Source organism: Papaver somniferum, chromosome 9 (assembly GCF_003573695.1).
Source record: "Papaver somniferum cultivar HN1 chromosome 9, ASM357369v1, whole genome shotgun sequence".
NCBI lineage: Eukaryota > Viridiplantae > Streptophyta > Magnoliopsida > Ranunculales > Papaveraceae > Papaver > Papaver somniferum.
In genome coordinates, this window is record NC_039366.1 from 7,090,440 (window position 1) to 7,114,598 (window position 24,159).

Genomic DNA, 24,159 nt, shown 5'->3' on the forward strand with positions numbered 1-24,159 from the left:
TAAATGCTTAAATCTTGTTTATCTGGAGAAGGAAGGAGGAAGCTCAAAAACCTGTCCATCATCAGAAGTTCTATTAACCGCCCTCCCAAGAGCAAATCCAAGGGCTCTTCCAACAGGCACGGCAACTGCATTGCCAACTTGGATATACCTTTTATGTGGAACAAATTATTAGATACATATTGAAAGAAAACCGAAAAGAAATATAAAACAAAACAAATCAGAATTGCAAGATAAATATATGAAGGAAAACCAAAAAGATCAAGAACGACAACAATACCTCTCCTTAATTTCCCCAAAAAACCTATAAAAATAAGGGAAGCCTTGGTTACGGGCGTTCTCCCTAACGGATAAAACACGGTCTTGCTCAGGGTGTAAGATAACCTGACTAAAACCCCAAAAAAAAGTCAAAAGAAGGCATTGGCCATGTGGAAATAATATGCTCAACTTATGAGCCATTTTCACAATTTATTTTACTGTTGTAACGTAAAGACCAGATGAAAACATCAGTTACCCTGTTCTCCTTTAGTTATACCATTAATCATTTAAGCTTAAAACAGTCCATTAAAAACAAGATTTGCAAAAAAATAAAATGTAGGTTCACCTGGTTATGGGGTTCAGCCCTCCCCACTACAGTGGACACGATCTCGTTCCACCAGAGCCTTCCGAAAGGCCTGAAATTCAAGCAGACGTGATAAATAAGAAAAGCTACATAAGGTTCTTCCCTAAACTAAAGATAACTGACCAATGAAGAAACAAGTTCTCACTTTTTTGACTTTCCCTTACAATAGCTTATTGCATAGTTCGGTACCTGCAGCAATGCAACTATATGAATATGTTCATTTGATAAATCCACAGAATAACTAGTTATAGTGATTAAGAAAAGAAGAAGATTAGGACCACTGTTTACCAGTGGTTTCTTAGATCATATAATGAATACTCTGTCCCTCTCTGGATCAAGATGTGCGACGTTATTTTCAACTACAACTCCAGGAAGATCTCTGTAGTTGGCGCCCTAGAAAATCGGCCAGACAATACAATCAATAAATGTATACAAGATGAAAACTGATTTTGCCAAGTTATCTAAAACCTAACCTGTCTCTTGGGAATCCATCTAACTCTAAGATTGTCATCCTTACTCAATTTCAAAGGCCGATGATCATACAGCTTTGGCCTTACTGATTCCTTTGATTTGGGAGCTGATACCATTAACTCGGAAAGAAAAGAAGATACTTAATACTATTAAAAAATATCTAACAGCAGGCTGAATTAAACACTAAAATGTCTTACGGTGCTTTGGTAAGCGTATGTTCCTTTGGAATTCTGTTGTAGGATCATCCCCGTACTCCCTTTCATCCGCAATTTCATCTGCAGTGATCTACAAACAAGAAGAAGTACATAATTAGAGCAGTTAATGTTAACTAAATAAAATAAATAAAGACAGATGGTAAAATTGGTTACCTCAGGCAAATCTTTAATAGCATCTTTAAGGAGTAATTCCTTCAGCATATTCTTTTCATCCCCCTTAACAAGATTTCTCTACACAAACCGACCAAGAACAAGTTTTTTGATTAATACAAATACGTTTAAGAGTTTAAAGACGCAAAAATCACGTACATACCTCGAAAGCCTTAGGGGCATACCCACGACCAATAACCTTATGTGTAGGTATGGGAAACTGTGGTAGTTTCTATAAGAAGAAAAAGTTAAATATCAAATTATGATATCCACTAAAACAAAGTTAAACAATCTTAATAAAACTAAAATTTTCAAATCGATTTTACCTCTGCAGTTTTGGCACCCCAGAGAAATGTACGCATCCTGTACTGGGGAAGCCCAAAATTTCCGGCTATTAAGAAACCAAGACGAACTTGGTAATGCATTGATACCAAACGAGCAATAGCTAACCGCCCTAAGGTGCCAACCAGAAACCGCATTATATCAACCACGTTCTCCATCAAAGTGAATCTTGGTTGTAGAAAGTTGATAATCTCCATAAACACTTCCAGCTGGAAATTTTTGGAGTCTTTCAAAGGATCCTCATTGTTGCGGTTTCTGTTTAACCCAGAAATGCCTTGGCATGGCGGACCACCGCATACCACATCGACAGTTCCCTATAAGACAAACAGAACAACATATTATGACAACACAAGATAAACTTAGTATCAAAAAGTAGAGTACACGGTTAGCTTCAATTCCTTTTCCGCACTAAAAAGCCTATAAATGTCTCATTCCAGGTAGCTACATTACGGGGAACGTTAAGTGGGATCCAAATTCAAAAGAGAAATTCCTATATCCTAGCATCAGGGAATTACTCCTTTGTGCCAGAATTCATTAATGTACTAGAAGCCTAGAAACCTCGACTTACTAATTACTAAGGTCACAACAGGATGGAAACTTGTATTTTGCTTCTATTTCCTAACATGAATGAAAATGACAGTATCTCAAAATACATGTACACTATATACGAAGCAATCAATTATTAAATAGTACAACTGTATAAACACTTAGAGGGAGAGGTAGTATATGGGATCTGTACCCTGCAATAACAAAATCTTCGATACTCTCCTCACAGTTCCTGAATATAGAAATAATATTAACCCAATGCACCCTTGGAGCTTGTTATCGAAGTATCCTAAATAAAGAAATTGAAAGAAGATATGTACAGATTGCGAAGTACGATAACATACTCAAGGTTGGAAGCGGGCTCCCATGTATTCCAAATAAAACCCCACCCCTTCCGCTTCACCTAAATAATATATAAATTACAGAAATCAGTAAGAATAGACGAAGGAAATGCAGGCGGTTAAGGTATTGGAAATTGCGAAAGTAATACCTTGTAGTGTAATTCAGCAGGCCCTTCTTTCGCGTCCGGATTATTTCCATAAAAAATTCCAATAATCTTTTCGACTTCATAGTCCCCGCCATCATAAGGTTGACGTGTCTGGGTTTCTAATTCTACTTCTTCAACTTCTTTGTTCTTATTTGGCACATTTGTTTTGGAATAGTCGGTATCCAACAGTGAGAATTTATGACAAAGATCTTTCCATTTAATTAGTAGTTGCAAGAAGTCTTCGGCATTCATACATCTCACCTGAAATCAATTGGAAATTAAATGTCCGCATACATGTATTCTGAAAATGAGAAGAAAAGACCATACCTGTGTTTCAGGATGGTTATAGCGAAGACTGTCACAGGCATCTTCATTCATATCTACTGCCCATCTCTGGAACAACATACTTAAATTTCAGTGTGAAAATAAAGAACATACTTAAATTTCAGACTATGCCACAAGTGCTGTAATCATTACAGATTTGTATCACGAGTCCAACTGACTACCAAATGTATTTTTCTTACTTACCGTAACAAGGTTGACGTTGGATGCAGCTGCACCCATGCAAAGGCCAGTGGACTTCCCACCACAGCCAGCATACATGTCTAGAAGTGTCAGAACTGGATTCTGAGAATCACATGTTGGCACTTTGGAATCCATTTCAAGACTTCCTTCGCTTGAAATTCTGGATGATGATGTACCAGCAGCTTGTCCATTTTCTACAAAAGATCAATGTTATATGTTAGTACCGGAAAACAAGAATTACAAAGATGTGCCGTATTCTGAATACATAAAGTTTATTACCTATGCACAAGTTTTCAAATGTGCAAAACTCCTCTGAGTAGGACATGTCATGAAAAAATCGATACCCACGGACCTGAGAGCAAACCGTTAGAACAAAAATTAGTTTCTATAATTTACACGGCAAACTGAAAGAATCGTAAAAATCACCAAACCAAAAACAGCAAAAGAACCATTACTTCTTTGGTTGCTTGAACAACTGTAACTTTTTCAACTACACAATCTAGTGGAATGTCATCTTTGGAGTCAGAAGAGAATACACGGTTAGCTTCAATTTTATCAGAATGGTCTTTAACGACCTGCAAATATCCAAAAATTTTACAAAATTATTAACAGATACACGACTTAACCGAAAGAAATATGACTATTCCTAATCGGCTAATCCTAACATAACTTACCGTTTCTACAGCTCTGAAAAAACACTTTACAGTGATGTATGGCTTTCCCTTACTGTTCTCGAAGAATCCTATGATTCTCGCTATATAATCAAGGTGACCTTCTTCTGCCTGAAATGAAGAAGCAGAATTGACAACACTAGATTTTAGACACAGAGTGATTAGATAAGAGGATTCAAGAAATAGGAATACATACAACAGGATTAACAACTTATTCACATTAAAGAATGCAAATAGTAAAATCTCGAAATAAAATTTAAACTAATTGTCCTTACTGGGACTGAAATAAAATCAACCATCAGATGGTAACAATGGCAATGCACTTCCCTACAACAGAACCCTAAATGAAGCATAGTATTTCTAGCAAAAATTACATGAATAAATCAACAAAATGATCGAAACATGAATTTAGCCATGAAATTATCAATAGAACATCAAGAAAAAATTAAGATCATTTATTCACCTTCATCAAACAGCAATCATTCAGATTGTAAGTAACACCATTAAACTCAGCACTGATGAAATGTCTTCTCCCAGTCTACAATTCCACTTCCACACACAAAAAAAAATTAGAACATGTCAAAAACTACAAAATAAACAAAAAACAACAATTTACAGAATCATAACTAATATAAGAAAGTAACAATTTACAAAATAAACAAAAAACAACAATTGTAAGTAACACCATTAAACTCAGCACTGATGAAATGTCTTCTCCCAGTCTACAATTCCACTTCCACACACAAAAAAAAAATTAGAACATGTCAAAAACTACAAAATAAACAAAAAATTACAAAGAAGTGCCGTACATAATTACGAGACAAATCTCAACTGGCGAAGTGTACCATAGCGCGATGCACTTTACCTCTCCGATATCATCTCATTTGGATGATGTCATCAGTGATGAGATTTCTGTTCTGGGCTGAAACTTGCACACGCAACACAAGCTTGAGACGCTCCAGCATCATGTTATGCAATGATGTATCCTAAGGTATGCATAATGCTACTGGCGTTAAGAAAACTCTATCGTTTTTTCATTCCCAAACTTTGATTCAAGAGTTGCATTGTATTGTTGGAAAATCTACCATGGTGATCAAAAAAATCAGCATCAAATTTGTCTCTTAGCATGGTATATGTGCTCGTGACCTAATATTTGTTAGTTGAAGTATTCACGTTATCACATAACTTATACCTCCCTTCCATAGTCATCAAATTTTAAATCAAATAAAACTCATACAACTCTGTTTTCTACATTTACCAAAATCATCCCTTGGCAGTGTCCCTTGGTGATATTTCCTAAAGTTAAGGTTATTTCAAAAGCCAGTGTTATCAACCTATATAGCATGTAATAAAGTTGCTTGCTCACGGTGTTATTATATTATACCACAAGTAGATACCCTGGATTCTAGGAGAGTCTAAGGCGGAAGAACATGCAGAGGCTTACCGAAGAAGGGTCTCCAGGTGTTAAGGAAACACATTGAAAAAGCGGGGTCCAGCAACCACACCCAATGTTTCGTTTAGGCAATCTGTATGGATTAACTCCAATATACTTTCAAGAGAATCAACTAGACAGTCAGACTCAATCAAGCAAAAGTATATCCAAAAGTTATATCTCTGTTTCTTAATGTAATCAGCAAACCAAACATATAGAAATCTGTGAGCCTGATTAATATAAGAAACAGTTTGGACGGTATCAAAAACCAATATCCAAGTTCAGTCAATTCAATCAACAACCCAAATGTCGGATTCACAAATTGATTGAACTTACGCACAACCTGTGATATTTCAATTACATAAATAAATATAATGCAGAAAATAAATAACACAGACACCAGAGATTTTGTTAAAGAAGAAACCGCAAATGCATAAAAACCTTAGGACCTAGTCCAGCTTTGATCACCACACTGTATTAAGCCGCTACATACACTAGCCTACTACAAGTTAATTTCGGACTGGAATGTAGTTAATCCCTGACCATTCTCACGCTGATCAAGGTACAATCGCGTTCCTTACGTCTCTAAATCCCAGCATGACTCTATGCACTTGATTCCCTTACCTGATCTCACCCACAACTAAGAGTTCCTACGACCCAAAGTCGAAGACTTAATAAATAAATTTGTCTCCCACAAAAAAGTCTATTTAGATAGATAAATCTGTCTCCCATAGAAATACCTAGAAGGTTTTGTTCCGTCTTTTGACAAATCAAGGTGCACAGGAACCAATTGATATACCAGAATTCCATTCCAAAAGAACAACCTAGAAATATCAATCACCTCACAATAACCTAACTATATGGTAGTAGAACAGGTTATTGTGGAATCACAAACGATGATGCGAAGGTGTTTGTGAATCTTACCTATCAGAGATAAATCTCAAAAAAATCTTAGAGAAGATAGTACTCAATACGATAGAATAAGTAAGATCAGAACACGAAACTACAGCGCACATATTTGGGTCTGACTTCAAAATCCCAATGAAGTCTTTAAGTCGTTAACCTATAAGGATTTTAAGAAAAACCTAGGTTAAAGGAGAATCTTCTAGTCGCAACTAGTATCACACAGGAGACCAAGGCTGTTTGGGGTGCTCTGGCTTCCTTATATGCATCAAAATATGGATCTCCATTGATGTAACTCCAGCGTGACCTACGAACCTTGCGTAAAGGTGACAACACAATGGGAGGGCTATCTTCTTCGTGTAAAAACATTGTCAGCATCTAAACTATCTCAATCTGAATTGAAGAAAAATATTCTTAAAGGTCTTGACACCTCATTCAATTCTATTGTTAATTCTTTACATGCCACAATGGAGGACATTCCCTTTGAGGATTTCAAATCTCATCTTCTTGCTTATGAATTACGTACAAATCAACAACAAGATATTCTTCCGACTCCTACCACTGTTCATATAGCTGCTAGAACCGCTAATCCGCGTTCTTGTAATTCAGCTCCCCGACCTTCTTCTTCTTGTTCATCCTCCCGTCCTACCACTTCTTATTCAACCCCACGTCCATACTCTCCTCGCACTAATTTCAATCAGGGTCGTGGTTTCCAAAGACCCCAATTGTCTCGTTTCAACAACTCCGATGATTCCCAAGAACCCCGTGGTTTGTGTGACGGACGAAATCAACCGGTTTGAAGGTGCTGGCATCGGTATGATCCAAATTTTATGCCTCCTTCTATCAACAACTGTTCTCCACGATTCAATCCACCCTCCGCATATATGGTTGCACCTGGACCTTTCATATTGAATATCATTACACGACTGTGTGTGGGTTTATATATTATTCATTCAATCAATAAAACCATACGTTTATACCAGGGCGTATGACAAGCTGGTAAAGCCTCGAGTCTTCAAAGAAGGAGACTTAGTGTTGAAGATGGCGAAGCCTCGAGTCCCCCCCCCCCCCCCCCCCCACAAATGGGAAGGTCCGCATATGGTTTTTAGAGCATTTAGTCAGGGCCGACCCTGAGGAATATTACCAGAAGTTGGACTTTGGGCATTACAATTTTAGGGGCAGCAAAAAATAAGGAGATTTTGCCGGTTTGCTAGTTGTTAATTTTGGATTACAAAAAATTGGTGAGTGAGTAAAATTTCTTGGTGATCTTTGAATACATATTTGATCAAACCTAATGCACCTATAGTTGAAAAATTGGATAACAATTGTGTTAATGAAGCAAACGCCGATCAATATACAGCAATTGTGCCATGAGTTAGAATGGCGTTAATGTAAGCATCGATGGCAATATAACAATTTTTTTTTGTATATAGCCTGTATAGGGGCATCATTTGGTAAGTTAACTTCGGGGCACTAACATTTCAGGGACGACCCTGCATTTAGTAGCAGATATTACAAGATAGTTCCAGTGGACAGAGGTACAATAGGGACGGTCGTCAATGGTACGTGGCTCAAAGCGTATTATGTTTAAGACACCATCTCTTCTCACACTCAATCAGTTAGATTTTCTTTTCACGGCAGCCAATGTAAACTTCATTTTCTCGTACTGATTTTGTTGATGTATTCTTTTAAGAATGGTGGAGATTTTATAAAGTTGGGATTTTATGATAGAGTCCTTGCTTTGTTTGTTTAGAAAGATCTGGTGAGGAAGAGATTGTTTCATAAATAATTTTGGTGGTGCTATGTTTATGTATATATCAACTCAAGATTTAGGAAGCATCGAAGACTCTATTTAGATCATTTTTTTCCAATCCAACTTTTGCTATTTTAATCTTTTTCACTAAATAAAATCCCCGTTAAATAGTGATGGAGGGTTCTTGGGGTTAACAATGAATCTTACAGATGAAAATATAAACAATAAATTTAATGACCATTTCTGTAAGGAACCTCAAGCTCGTCAACGCTATTAGACTATTCAAGATACGATTTAACCGTTAATAAATCGATTAATTTAATACGAACGTTAATTAATAGAAATTAATTTAACAACGATTTAGATACGAATTTAGTACCGCTGGATAGATCTCGAAAAGTTATGCGATTTAGATTACTCGAACGTGTCATTCGGATACCGGACGAAGAAGATATTATCAGATTTGTACGAAGGGAAACATAATGATTTTGTAGTTAAACCGTCTTGGTTGCCCATATCAATTTGACCGGGTGCCTTTAACAAGATTGGTCGGCCTTATCCTCTGATCGAGAAGATAACTCTCGTATTTTTTCTCTTCTTCATTATTCTTATTTCTCTTTCTTATTTCCTCCTTATTCTTCTTCTTCTTCTCTTCTGTTCCTTTTCATCTGCGAGTGATTGAGAGATTAAACAAAAGCTTTATGTTTAGTAGAAGGTGGAGAATATTATGGGTTAGTTGACGGTAATTATGTGGTTGTCTATAGTTGATTCAAACTCGAGATTAAAGATAAATCGGAGTGAATGAATTAGGGTTTGGAGATTTAGGTTTGGTTTTGATTGGATGATTAGTAATCGAGTTGTTAGAAGTTAGGAGACAAACGGGTTGATGTTTAATTGAAGTTGCAGAGTCATTCTAGTGATTGAATCCAAAGTTAGAGTTTTGTAAGAAGTTCAAGGAAGAATTAGAAGATGAAATCGATATAAAGGGGATTGAATTAATGAGGGGTTTGCTCTTAATTGATGTCTAGTAGGATGAATTGAAGTTAATTGGATATTACAGAGGTGTTCATGAAGAAATGGAGAATTAGGGTTTGTAAGAGTAACTCAAGGAAGATGTTGAAGACGAAATTGACGCTCTAGTGGAGTGATTGAAGATGGGTTTTGGCAGGAATTTTATACAAGGTAAACTCTTGGTTTTCTGAGTTGAAGTTTATATATTCTCTGAGTTTATGAGTTGTTTGTAATCAGAATGATTGAGCTATTGGATGTAGTGATGAAATTAAATATATGAATGTCTATGTGGTACTATGGGAGTTCTTACTGAAGTAAATGGAATTGATAGTGATGATGTTGAACTGGTGGTGCTAAAATAGTGAATATGTGACCTGGAATGGTGGCAATGATTGTGTTGGTTCTGAAATGTGGATTTTGGTGGTTGCAGTTGATGATGGGTATTGGTTGTGAGTATGTATGTCAATGGAGGACGGGGTAGGTTGTTCGTATTGGATTAAGTTGATTGGTGGTGATGGTGGAATTGCAGTTCATGGAGTTTGCTTTTCTGATATGGATATGATGTTTAGCTAAAAAGGAAACAGAATGGAATCGAGTCTGTGGTTGTTAATGAATTGAGTTTGGGAATGATGAGGAAGCTGAGGTTAAGCTTAGATTGTTACAGATGTAGGTGATTGTGTTGAATTATGAGTTATGATGATGTAGAGACCAACATTGTAGCGCCCCCTAAGCTAGCAGCTGACTAATCCAAGAGATTAACTAAATAAAGAGGCACTAAGAATCTAAATCATTTACTTAAACATTCAATTAAGAAATCTGCTACAAAACTTAACAGAAAACTAGCCCCGCTCAGAAATATATATATAAGAACTTCTCTCAAATGATACTTATACAATAGTCATTTGGTTTACAAGTATAATATGCAACATAATAAACATAGTCGAAATAATCTAACGAACAGACTCAACTTCTTGAAGTTTTCGCTGCGCAACTCTGATATGTCTCTGAAACTGAAAGTGGGAATGGGTGAGCACATCATCCCTAAAAGGGGTACCCAGTAGGAATAACATTGAACTTTTAAGTAATCATGGCAAGATTTGGAAAACACTAATGTTTTCCCAAACATTAAAAAGTGACCAAGTCACTGAAATAAATAAACATGTATATGGACAAACTCCTTCTTCAACCAATGTATAATATTCGTGCTAACCACACTCATTAGCTATTGATATCACCAAGACCATGATGACCCATTCTAAGCATAAAAGTTGAATTCATGTAGATATAATTGTGAAGGAGCGTATCCTATATACCACAAGTGGAAATTCTCATTTCCCATAACAATTCATAATTACAAACAAAACATTACAAGTCCTTTCCAAATCGTGGAAAGATTCACATAATCCACAGAATTATCATAATGCAATTTGAACAAAGCATGGAATGTACGGACAGACAATGCATGAGTTTGTTAAGCATAAACTTTTGTAAAAGCAGCAACAATGGTTACAAAAGAGTCAAATGTATTCCCACCTCTTTTGATGACAAGCCACGCCTACCTCGAGATCCACGATCCGTTGGTTCTTCCTTTGAATCGATCGTTGTTAATAACTAACTGTTAATCACACAAGAACTCTAAGAATCTAGCCACAATGGCTCACACAAGAATCATACAAGTCTAACTAATGGTTCTAAGCCCATTTATGATTCTACACCTTCCATTTTATACTTTAACTCATCTAAGGATTTACTAACACAATTAGGTTGATTCTATATTCTATTAGCTCAGTCTTATGAATGTCTACAACTTTGTAGAAGAAGTCAAGGTCTAATTCGGACCACAAGAGGTCCAAAACATCTAATTAAGAAAACTATTCTAAGCCCAAGTCCACTAAGGTCAACTAACAGTCACTAAAGGCCGAACTAACGGTCAAGGGTCAACTAACAGTCAACGTCCAAGGTCGGGTCAAAGTCCAGTGTCAAATAGTAAAAGTCTAAAGTCTAAATCGGTCAAGTGGTCTGGTCACTGAGTCAAACCTATTCAACTCAGACTGACAAGGTAACTCGACTCAGTCAGATAGACTGAATCAAATAAAAGATTAAGTCAGCTAAACTGACTGGGATGTTCCATTACAGTTATATAACCTCTACCAAACTGATTTTATAGAATGTACCATTATACAACCAATTCATTCAAAACAATTTATAATTTACTGAATTAGAAACACAACATGGTTTACCTGCAGTTGCAGCTTGATTAAATATTTTTTGTGGTTGTAGTAATGAAGGTTCAAACTCTCGGATTTGTGAAGGATAATTTTTTTAGTCTTAATAAAAAATATAAATATATACAATAAAATATTAACAATGGTGAGAGTTACTGGGGCTTAGGATTCGGCCAAATTCATTTCTTAAATGGTTCAAAAATTAATTCTAGACAATTATAATTCAAAAAAAAATGAATATTAACTCTATTCTTTGCCAAAGTAGATTTTATAAAATATTACTTGTATTTCTTAAGCATGGCATATCAAAAATCCCTAGGACTAAGCATAAACCATCAAATGAAATCACAAATAATTAATTAAAATCTTAATTCAATTAAAATTGGTGCAAAAAGTAAATATAGAATTAAATAAAATTACCACATAGATGAATTAAGGCTTCCTCCATAGCCCCAGTGTTGGGGTTTAGCTCCTCATATTAATCATAATCTCAAAATACATGTATAAAGCTCAAAAGTTGATTAAAGGGAGTAAAACAATTGAGCAGAAAAATTGCAACAGAAATAACTGTTGCAAAGGCGCTGTTCAACTGATACAAGAAGAACGATACAAATGTTATGTTGTTGCAAGACCCTAACTACGACCCACTACTCTGCGTGTAAAAACTGTTGGAGAACGACTGTCTATGCAAGTCCGTTCTTCGTGTTCTTGGCCTTCATCAATGGCAGCAGCAGCAGAAACTCAACTCGTTGATTTCTGCTTCCTGCGCTCTCCTTTCTTATCCCAACTCTCGACAGCCCCTCTACTCGACCCAAAGAACCTTTATATACTCACATGCATCATCGAATCCCCCGCAATAACTCGTGAAAATCCTTCTTTACTCGGAATATTTTTTTCTTATTTCGGAGAATAATTTCCAAAAATAACTTCTTCACGCTCCAAATATCTTCCAACACGCTCCAAATCATGTTGTAATCACCCAGAGTGTTTCTGGAGCCATCAAAATCGATCGAAACACGTCCATAACTCTCCAAAACTCGTGTTTTTCTCCTCCCTGTAGGTGTGTCTCTGTTTTGAGTTCGTGTCTTCCCTAGCCAATTCGAGCCAAATTCGATCAGACCTGACACCCAAAATATCTTCCTTAGGCTTAATCACATCTTCCTGCCTAGTCTCAGCCATTTAATCTCCCTATAACACGTTAAAAAATTCGATCAAACTTCTGCCAGTTCTCATGCATGTTTTCCCGCCAAAATTCAGTTTTTGAAATGAAGAAGATGGTGTCCCCCTATCCAAACTGGGGGTGCGAATAGCAATTGGGGTGGAAATAGTAATTTTGGGGTGGAAATAGTAATTTTTCTGGATTCCTCCGACACATTTCTGGGACGCTTCCAGTGCATTTCTGGGGTGCTTTAGTAATTTTCTCTGGGGTGTAAAACACTGCTTTTTGAGCCCATTTCGCCGCAAGGGCTTATTTCTCTAAAACTTCCTACAAAGACTTAAAATAACACAATAAGTACAAAAATGGGCACTAACAGTATATACAAATGAGATATATTAGACACATAAATGCGTCTATCAAATACCCCCAAACTTATTATATGCTAGTCCCGAGCAAATCAAAACTACAAAATAAAATCCTAACTCACTTTCGCAGGCATCGTCGATTGCATTTAGCATATGCAATAAGCCTTTAAACCCCTAGGTGGCCATAGTGGCCGAGTTATAGTCTCGGGAGGGCTTACCAGAGATATACCAACAAAATCATTACTCTAGACCCTAACTATCTATGAAAAATCTTGGAATGCACTAAAGAACCTCCTTGGTTGGCATACTTATTAATTACAGGAGGAAGTACTCTGACGCGAAATTCCAATTGTTGTATACGAGTTTGCACTCAAGCATACTAAAATTCATATAAGTGACAGTGCTCTACTAAGATAGTTTCACGATGGACATCATACTCGGAGTCAGACTAATCACATGAAAAGATTAAGAGGATGGAAAAAAAAAATGTAGATGGTTGAAAAGTGAACGGTGTTTCCCATATCTGTCTGAAGGCCTCTGCCAAGGTGAACCTAACCTAAATGACTGAGATACAGGTCTGACTAATATTAACACACTGGCATATACAAGGGAACCAGTGGTTAATAATCCTAACTCTAGGTCAACGCAACTGACATATACAAGGGTACCAATGGTCGACTTTATTAAACACACATTTATTTAAGAACTACCAACATGATTGGACCTTGTGGACCGAAGCGCATGTTTCTTGTCAGCAGATTACATGGTGATTCCTGTGGATCCTGCATTCCACGCTTGTTTAGGTGACGGAGACAGGGAGAACACACACATATTGCTATCCAAGTGTTAGTATTTATTCCGATTGGTCTACTGGTCTGGTCACTCTATTTCACCCTAGCAAAGGTAACTCAGTCACTCTATTTCACCCTAGCAAAGGTAACAACTTGAATCGTGTGCCCCACCAAATCACTTGAAATAAAAGAAAACTAAAAATAGAAAGTGAAAAGGACTCGACGAGATATGGCGAAACTATCATGTTAATTCTAACACCTGAGCTCTGTGCTTTTATGAATAGACTCTATAGATGTTTCCATCTAGTCAGATTGGTTCCTCAGCTCCTAAAACAAAAATGTTTCCATCCACTTAGATTGGTTAGTGCTATCCTTAATAGGCGTAAATTTCTAGGCTCTGTAGTTTATTTATTGCAACTAAAAAGTTTCTCCCATACCCCCAAACTTAAAATTAACATTGTCCTCAATGTTCCAAAGATGAAATTAAAAGCATGCACAAGGAGAGACAGCTATTATTTGAAGCAAAAGAGTGAAGGAAGGATATTACCGGGTTGCATGAGATTGGGTTACCTCCCAAGAAGTGCTAAGTTTATAGTCTTCAGCCAGACTAAGAAAGGTTTAATCACCTTGAATCATATAGCAATAGCCGAAATAATTGTGGGTTATCGAAACCAAATAGATCTATCACAAGTAAAAGGAATCTGCAACAAGCCAAGAAAATGAACATGTATTGCATACCCTTATCTAGTTTCCTGATTAAGATACCTATGTCCCATTGTGGTTCAGGTTCAGGTTCTATGAAAGGATCTTGATAGAAAATTTTCATTGGATGCACTTCCTCATAGCTAAGATCCAACAGTTCAGGTTTAAAAGTCTGGAAAAACTCAATTAAAAATAATAACAACCTGAATAAATGGGGATCCTTAAAGTCAATCAGATTTGACTTACACAGCTGACCACAAAGAGAGTGGTGGTCTTCCTTAAACAGATGTGTCGACCCTAATCTCCTAAAGTAATTAGATTTAGTCTCAAAACTTAATAATTGACACATCTGAAATTTGTATGTTCCCACAATTGGTAGAAAAGTTTTTGGTGGGAAAACAAAGTCAATCTTGGTATTATTACCTTGGCTAACCTCATCAACCAGAGGATGGGTTTCTAACAGTTGAGACTCGTGTTGAATATTATTAAGTTCGGGAAAACGAGTATGAAGATAGTCTTGTAAGATGGTTGAGGCATTGATGTCAAGTCCCACGTGAGGGATTTTTGTTAAAGAACATGGAGAATGATAATCACCCCCAAACTTAGAGTTTTCGGCGTCTCTAGATAGACTGGTCATAATCTCCCTAATTTCTAGGTCATCAGATTCCTGAAAGTGGGCGATTGATTTTTCTAAGTCAGGTTCATCCTCGCTAATCTCTTCGAGTTCATCTAAGACTATTGTTTCTAAATCGTTTGACTCGAAAACAGTACTCGCAAGATAAACTGGTTCCTCTAAACCATCATCGGTTTCGTAATCATCGTCTTAAACGGGGGTATTTCTAGTCAAATCCTCGTCCTTTTGAATAGGTAAATAATTATTAAAATTATTTGGATTTGAACTAGAAATATCGTTATAATCATCATCACCATCCTCCTCCTCGTTATCATCACAATATAATTTTTGATATTCACGAATTCTCAAGCTTTGTTCCCAACTACATAGTCTATGTTTATAATATTTCTCATAAATCGTTAGAGGTGTTTCCTCAATAAAGTTGGAGTATCCATATATCGCTGCCCACGCATATATTCACCAAGAGTCATTTCCGAAGACGTCTCTTGATAACGAGAATTTCTAGACATATATTCTCGTAACGTCATCTCAGGTGGCGTCTCCTGAAAAGGATTCATCACCGAGGAAACACAAACTACAGAGGAATTCTACACAATCACAAACAAGTCTGACTCGACCAAATCAAACCTATAAATTCTAGCAAACAAAAAGCATGATGGCTCCACTTAGATTGTTTCTAGACCAGCTTCTATCTTTCGAAAGGGAATTCGTTGCAATTTGAGCAAACCCCTATGGAATCAATCCGAGTCAAAGTAAGTTGAATAGAGGCGAGGTAAGCTTAGTAGAGCTTTGATACCCAAGGCCTCACTGCATTAGGCGGCGCAGTCACGCATTCAACTCACAGAAACCATCATGAACTTTGAAGTGTGCTTAAAGAGCAACCAATATTTTTCGAACGAGTTTCCTATTGAGCTCGTTACCCTATCAGTCTCGTTCTATTCCAAATTTTAAAGCTTAGGTTCGCGTTCGGTTTGGTTTTCCTAAGGCGGGCAAGAAGGAAACGGTGATGAAATCCGAGTCCTTATCTTGATTTGGCCAGGCCTTTCCCTTTACTAGGAATTTAAAAACAGTCCAGTTCAAGTCCTCAGCGTATATTCACCTTAAGGCAAACAGTAAACCCACTTGAAGGAGATTCGCGGGTGTTTAGAAGTTTACCTCCCGTACCAGACGGGCGAAGAACCGCTGTAGTCGACTCGGGCCACTGACTCCGGTGTCACTGTGCGAACCCGAGGGGCCGAGACGATATAGTAATCGTCGTCCTTCCTTGCAAACAGTTTGTATTTAATTTTTTTTTTTAATTTATAACCCTTCCGTAGGGTTTTAAAAATAATGTCCAATATTTAATGTCCGGAAAAAAAAAAGTCCAAAAATAAAAGATTACAAAAATAAAAACCTTAATTACAGTTTCTAAAAAAATAAAATAAAAAAAATATCTAAAAAATAATAATAATAATAAAAAAAGTCCTTCGTCTTCTTTCCGTTCTTTTTGCTTTAAGCTTTGCTCCTAGTCTTTGTGAAATCGCCAAAAATCTTTGACAACTTCTTCTTTTTTTTTCTTTACGATCCAAGCCTCAAAACCTGTATCACATAGACAAATACCCAAAGAACGTAAAAAAGAACAAAGAAAAAAAAATCTAAAAAAAAAAAAATTCTACCTAAACACAATTCCGCGTCGGCGGGGCCAAAATGATTAAATATTTTCTGTGGTTGTAGTAATGAAGGTTCAAACTCTCGGATTTGTGAAGGATAATTTTTTTTATACTTAATAAAAAATATAAATATATACAATAAAATATTAACAATGGTGAGAGTTACTGGGGCTTAGGATTCGGCCAAATTCATTTCTTAAATGGTTCAGAAATTAATTCTAGGCAATTATAATTCAAAACAAAATGAATATTAACTCTATTCTTTGCCAAAGTAGATTTTATAAAATATTACTTATATTTCTTAAGCATGGCATATCAAAAATCCCAAGGACTAAGCATAAACCATCAAATGAAATCACAAATAATTAATTAAAATCTTAATTCAATTAAAATTGGTGCAAAAAGTAAATATAGAATTAAATAAAATTACCACATAGATGAATTAAGGCTTCCTCCATAGCCCCAGTGTTGGGGTTTAGCTCCTCATATTAATCATAATCTCAAAATACATGTATAAAGCTCAAAAGTTGATTAAAGGGAGTAAAACAATTGAGCAGAAAAATTGCAACAGAAATAACTGTTGCAAAGGCGTTGTTCAACTGATACAAGAAGAACGATACAAATGTTATGCTGTTGCAAGACCCTAACTACGACCCACACTACGACTCACTACTCTGCGTGTAAACAATGTTGGAGAACGACTGTCTATGCAAGTCCGTTCTTCGTGTTCTTGGCCTTCATCAATGGCAGCAGCAGCAGAAACTCAACTCGTTGATTTCTGCTTCCTGCGCTCTCCTCTCTTATCCCAACTCTCGACAGCCCCTCTACTCGACCCAAAGAACCTTTATATACTCACATGCATCATCGAATCCCCCGCAATAACTCGTGAAAATCCTTCTTTACTCGGAATATTTTTTTCTTATTTCGGAGAATAATTTCCAAAAATAACTTCTTCACACTCCAAATATCTTCCAACACGCTCCAAATCATGTTGTAATCACCTAGAGTGTTTCTGGAGCCATCAAAATCGATCGAAACACGTCCATAACTCTCCAAAACTCGTGTTTTTCTCCTCCCTGTACGTGTGTCTCTGTTTTGAGTTCGTGGCTTCCCTAGCCAATTCGATCCAAATTCGATCGGACCCGACACCCAAAATATCTTCCTTAGGCTTAATCACATCTTCCTGCCAAGTCTCAGCCATTTAATCTCCCTATAACACGTTAAAAAATTCGATCAAACTTCTGCCAGTTCTCATGCATGTTTTCCCGCCAAAATTCAGTTTTTGAAATGAAGAAGATGGTGTCCCCCTATCCAAACTGGGGGTGCGAATAGCAATTGGGGTGGAAATAGTAATTTTGGGGTGGAAATGGTAATTTTCTGGATTCCTCCGACACATTTCTGGGACGCTTCCGGTGCATTTCTGGGGTGCTTTAGTAATTTTCTCTGGGGTGTAAAACACTGCTTTTTGAGCCCATTTCGCCGCAAGGGCTTATTTCTCTAAAACTTCCTACAAAGACATAAAATAACACAATAAGTACAAAAATGGGCACTAACAGTATATACAAATGAGATATATTAGACACATAAATGCGTCTATCAAATACCCCCAAACTTATTATTTGCTAGTCCCGAGCAAATCAAAACTACAAAATAAAATCCTAACTCACTTTCGCAGGCATCGTCGATTGCATTTAGCATAAGCAATAATCCTTTAAACCCCTAGGTGTCCCTAGTGGACGAGTTATAGTCTCAGGAGGGCTTACCAGAGATATACCCACAAAATCACTACTCTAGACCCTAACTATCTACGAAAAATCTTGGAATGCACTAAAGAACCTCCTTGGTTGGCATACTTATTAATTACAGGAGGAAGTACTCTGACGCGAAATTCCAATTGTTGTATACGAGTTTGCACTCAAGCATACTAAAATTCATATAAGTGACAGTGCTCTACTAAGATAGTTTCACGATGTACATCATACTCGGAGTCAGACTAATCACATGAAAAGATTAAGAGGATGGAAAAAAAAATGTAGATGGTTGAAAAGTGAACGGTGTTTCCCATATCTGTCTGAAGGCCTCTGCCAAGGTGAACCTAACCTAAATGACTGAGATACAGGTCTGACTAATATTAACACACTGGCATATACAAGGGAACCAGTGGTTAATAATCCTAACTCTAGGTCAACACAACTGGCATATACAAGGGTACCAGTGGTCGACTTTATTAAACACACATTTATTTAAGAACTAACAACATGATTGGACATGGTGATTCCCATGGATCCTGCATTCCACGCTTGTTTAGGCGACGGAGACAGGGAGAACACACACATATTGTTATCCAAGTGTTAGTATTTATTCCGATTGGTCTACTGGTCTGGTCTAATTTTTTTTTATTTTTTTTTAAAAAAAAAGGTAAGTCAGTCACTCTATTTCACCCTAGCAAAGGTAACAACTTGAATCGTGTGCCCCACCAAATCACTTGAAATAAAAGAAAACTAAAAATAGAAAGTGAAAAGGACTCGACGAGATATGGCGAAACTATCATGTTAATTCTAACACCTGGGCTCTGTGCTTTTATGAATAGATGCTATAGATGTTTCCATCTAGTCAGATTGGTTCCTCAGCTCCTAAAACAAAAATGTTTCCATCCACTTAGATTGGTTAGTGCTATCCTTAATAGGCGTAAATTTCTAGGCTCTGGAGTTTATTTATTGCAACTAAAAAGTTTCTTCCATACCCCCAAACTTAAAATTAACATTGTCCTCAATGTTCCAAAGATGAAATTAAAAGCATGCACAAGGAGAGACAACGATTATTTGAAGCAAAAGAGTGAAGGAAGGATATTACCGGGTTGCATGAGATTGGGTTACCTCCCAAGAAGTGCTAAGTTTATAGTCTTCAGCCAGACTAAGAAAGGTTTAATCACCTTGAATCATATAGCAATAGCCGAAATAATTGTGGGTTATCGAAACCAAATAGATCTATCACAAGTAAAAGGAATCTGCAACAAGCCAAGAAAATGAACATGTACTGCATACCCTTATCTAGTTTCCTGATTAAGATACCTATGTCCCATTGTGGTTCAGGTTCAGGTTCTATGAAAGGATCTTGATAGAAAATTTTCATTGGATGCACTTCCTCATAGCTAAGATCCAACAGTTCAGGTTTAAAAGTCTGGAAAAACTCAATTAAAAATAATAACAACCTGAATAAATGGGGATCCTTAAAGTCAATCAGATTTGACTTACACAGCTGACCACAAAGTGAGTGGTGGTCTTCCTTAAACAGATGTGTCGACCCTAATCTCCTAAAGTAATTAGATTTAGTCTCAAAACTTAATAATTGACACATCTGAAATTTGTATGTTCCCACAATTGGTAGAAAAGTTTTTGGTGGGAAAACAAAGTCAATCTTGGTATTATTGCCTTGGCTAACCTCATCAACCAGAGGATGGGTTTCTAACAGTTGAGACTCGTGTTGAATATTATTAAGTTCGGGAAAACGAGTATGAAGATAGTCTTGTAAGATGGTTGAGGCATTGATGTCAAGTCCCACGTGAGGGATTTTTGTTAAAGAACATGGAGAATGATAATCACCCCCAAACTTAGAGTTTTCGGCGTCTCTAGATAGACTGGTCATAATCTCCCTAATTTCTAGGTCATCAGATTCCTGAAAGAGGGCGATTGATTTTTCTAAGTCAGGTTCGTCCTCGCTAATCTCTACGACTTCATCTAAGACTATTATTTCTAAATCGTTTGAATCGAAAACAGTACTCGCAAGATAAACTGGTTCCTCTAAACCATCATCGGTTTCGTAATCATCGTCTAAAACGGGGGTATTTCTAGTCAAATCCTCGTCCTTTTGAATAGGTAAATAATTATTAAAATTATTTGGATTTGAACTAGAAATATCGTTATAATCATCATCACTATCCTTCTCCTCGTTATCATCACAATATAATTTTTGATATTCACGAATTCTCAAGCTTTGTTCCCAACTACATGGTCTATGTTTATAATATTTCTCATAGATCGTTAGAGGTGATTCCTCAATAAATATTGGAGTATCCATATATCGCTGCCCACGCATATATTCACCAAGAGTCATTTCCGAAGACGTCTCTTGATAACGAGAATTTCTAGACATATATTCTCGTAACGTCATCTCAGGTGGCGTCTCCTGAAAAGGATTCATCACCGAGGAAACACAAACTACAGAGGAATTCTACACAATCACAAACAAGGATGACTCGACCAAATCAAACCTATAAATTCTAGCAAACAAAAAGCATGATGGCTCCACTTAGATTGTTTCTAGACCAGCTTCTATCTTTCGAAAGGGAATTCGTTGCAATTTGAGCAAACCCCTCTGGAATCAATCCGAGTCAAAGTAAGTTGAATAGAGGCGAGGTAAGCTTAGTAGAGCTTTGATACCCAAGGCCTCACCGCATTAGGCGGTGCAGTCACGCATTCAACTCACAGAAACCATCATGAACTTTGAAGTGTGCTTAAAGAGCAACCAATATTTTTCGAACGAGTTTCCTATTAAGCTCGTTACCCTATCGTTCTCGTTCTATTCCAAATTTTAAAGCTTAGGTTCGCGTTCGGTTTGGTTTTCCTAAGGCGGGCAAGAAGGAAAGGGTGATGAAATCCGAGTCCTTATCTTGATTTGGACAGGCCTTGCCCTTTACTAGGAATTTAAATACAGTCCAGTTCAAGTCCTCAGCATATATTCACCTTAAGGCAAACAGTAAGCCCGCTTGCAGGAGATTCGCGGGTGTTTAGAAGTTTACGTCCCGTACCAGACGGGCGAAGAACCGTTGTAGTCGACTCGGGCCACTGACTCCGGTGTCAGCGTGCGAACCCGAGGGGCCGAGACGATATAGTAATCGTCGTCCTTCCCTGCAAACAGTTTTTATTTAATTTATAACCCTTTCGTAGGGTTTTAAAAATAATGTCCAATATTTAATGTCCGGAAAAAAAAAGTCCAAAAAAAAAAAAGATTACAAAAATAAAAACCTTAATTACAGTTTCTAAATCTTTGACAACTTCTTCTTCTTTCCGTTCTTTTTGCTTTAAGCTTTGCTCCTAGTCTTTATGAAATCGCCAAAAATCTTTGACAACTTCTTCTTCTTTTTTTCTTTTTGATCCAAGCCTCAAAACCTGTATCACATAGACAAATATCCAAAGAACGTAAAAAAGAACAAAGAAAAAAAAATCTAAAAAAAAAAAAATTCCACCTAAACACAATTCGGCGTCGGCGGCGCCAAAATGATTAAATATTTTCTGTGGTTGTAGTAATGAAGGTTCAAACTCTCGGATTTGTGAAGGATAATTTTTTTTAGACTTAATAAAAATATAAATATATACGATAAAATATTAACAATGGTGAGAGTTATTGGGGCTTAGAATTCGACCAAATTCGTTTCTTAAATGGTTCAGAAATTAATTCTATGCAATTATAATTCAAAACAAAATGAATATTAACTCTATTCTTTGCCAAAGTAGATTTTATAAAATATTACTTGTATTTCTTAAGCATGGCATATCAAAAATCCCAAGGACTAAGCATAAACCATCAAATGAAATCACAAATAATTAATTAAAATCTTAATTCAATTAAAATTGTTGCAAAAAGTAAATATAGAATTAAATAAAATTACCACATAGATGAATTAAGGCTTCCTCCATAGCCCCCGTGTTGGGGTTTAGCTCCTCATATTAATCATAATCTCAAAATACATGTATAAAGCTCAAAAGTTGATTAAAGGGAGTAAAACAATTGAGCAGAAAAATTGCAACAGAAATAATTGTTGCAAAGGCGTTGTTCAACTGATACAAGAAGAACGATACAAATGTTATGCTGTTGCAAGACCCTAACTACTACCCACACTACGACCCACTACTCTGCGTGTAAACATTGTTGGAGAACGACTGTCTATGCAAGTCCGTTCTTCGTGTTCTTGGCCTTCATCAATGGCAGCAGCAGCAGAAACTCAACTCGTTGATTTCTGCTTCCTGCGCTCTCCTATCTTCTCCCAACTCTCGACAGCCCCTCTACTCGACACAAAGAACCTTTATATACTCACATGCATCATCAAATCCCGCGCAATAACTCGTGAAAATCCTTCTTTACTCGGAATATTTTTTTTCTTATTTCGGAGAATAATTTCCAAAAATAACTTCTTCACGCTCCAAATCATGTTGTAATCACCCAGAGTGTTTCTAGAGCCATCAAACTCGATCGAAACACGTCCATAACTCTCCAAAACTCGTGTTTTTCTCCTCCCTGTACGTGTGTCTCTGTTTTGAGTTCGTGGCTTCCCTAGCCTATTCTAGCCAAATTCGATCGGAACCAACACCCAAAATATCTTCTTTAGGCTTAATCACATCTTCCTGCCAAGTCTCAGCCATTTAATCTCCCTATAACACGTTAAAAAATTCGATCAAACTTCTACCAGTTCTCATGCATGTTTTCCCGCCAAAATTCAGTTTTTGAAATGAAGAAGATGGTGTCCCCCTATCCAAACTGGGGGTGCGAATAGCAATTGGGGTGGAAATAGTAATTTTGGGGTGGAAATAGTTATTTTTCTGGATTCCTCCGACACATTTCTGGGACGCTTCCGGTGCATTTCTGGGGTGCTTTAGTAATTTTCTCTGGGGTGTAAAACACTGCTTTTTGAGCCCATTTCGCCGCAAGGGCTTATTTCTCTAAAACTTCCTATAAAGACATAAAATAACACAATAAGTACAAAAATGGGCACTAACAGTATATACAAATGAGATATATTAGACACATTAATGCGTCTATCACATCTCTAAGCATCACTCAGACTCTCATTTAGTCCTCATTTCATCATTTCCACAAATACATCACCACTCTGACTCTTCCCTGCATATTACAACGTCACCACATCTAAACTCAACTCAACCACCACTATAACTTCACCACAACGACATTACCACCAACTGTAATTTGATTTACCCATTCCCTGCAATCTGTATCCATCTTAGGTTCATACACATACTTCAATTCTATTATGTTGTCTTTTTAGCTAGACATTACATCCATTTCAGACCACCTAACTCCAAGAACTTCTACCCCAACACTAAAACAACCTACATCCTCCTCCATTGACATACCTATTCACAACCTATACCCATCATCACCTGTAATCCACATTTCAGAACAACACAAACATCATCACTATTCCAGGTCTCATCTTTCCCTCCACCAGATTGTATCATCACCATTTAGTGTTCTGCAAGATCATTACTTCACACCAACACACTACAACCAGAGATTCAAGCCATCCTCACATCAACATCACCATATCCATGTTAACCATTCCGCACCACCAGTTCAACAAGCTACAACTGTAACTCAATTCCATATCCACCATCATCAGCTCTTCACTGTCTCTATCATCAATTCACTATAATAATTCCACCTCCAGTTCCATACATATACATCTATCTCAAATATTAGATCAATTAAAAACTC

At 36.9% G+C, this 24,159-nt stretch overlaps 1 pseudogene; it reads right to left on the minus strand.

Moving 5' to 3' along the window:
* Window positions 1-18: 18 nt before the first annotated feature.
* LOC113311261 lies at window positions 19-23,909 on the minus strand (annotated as a pseudogene).
* Between the last annotated feature and the right edge of the window lie 250 nt (window positions 23,910-24,159).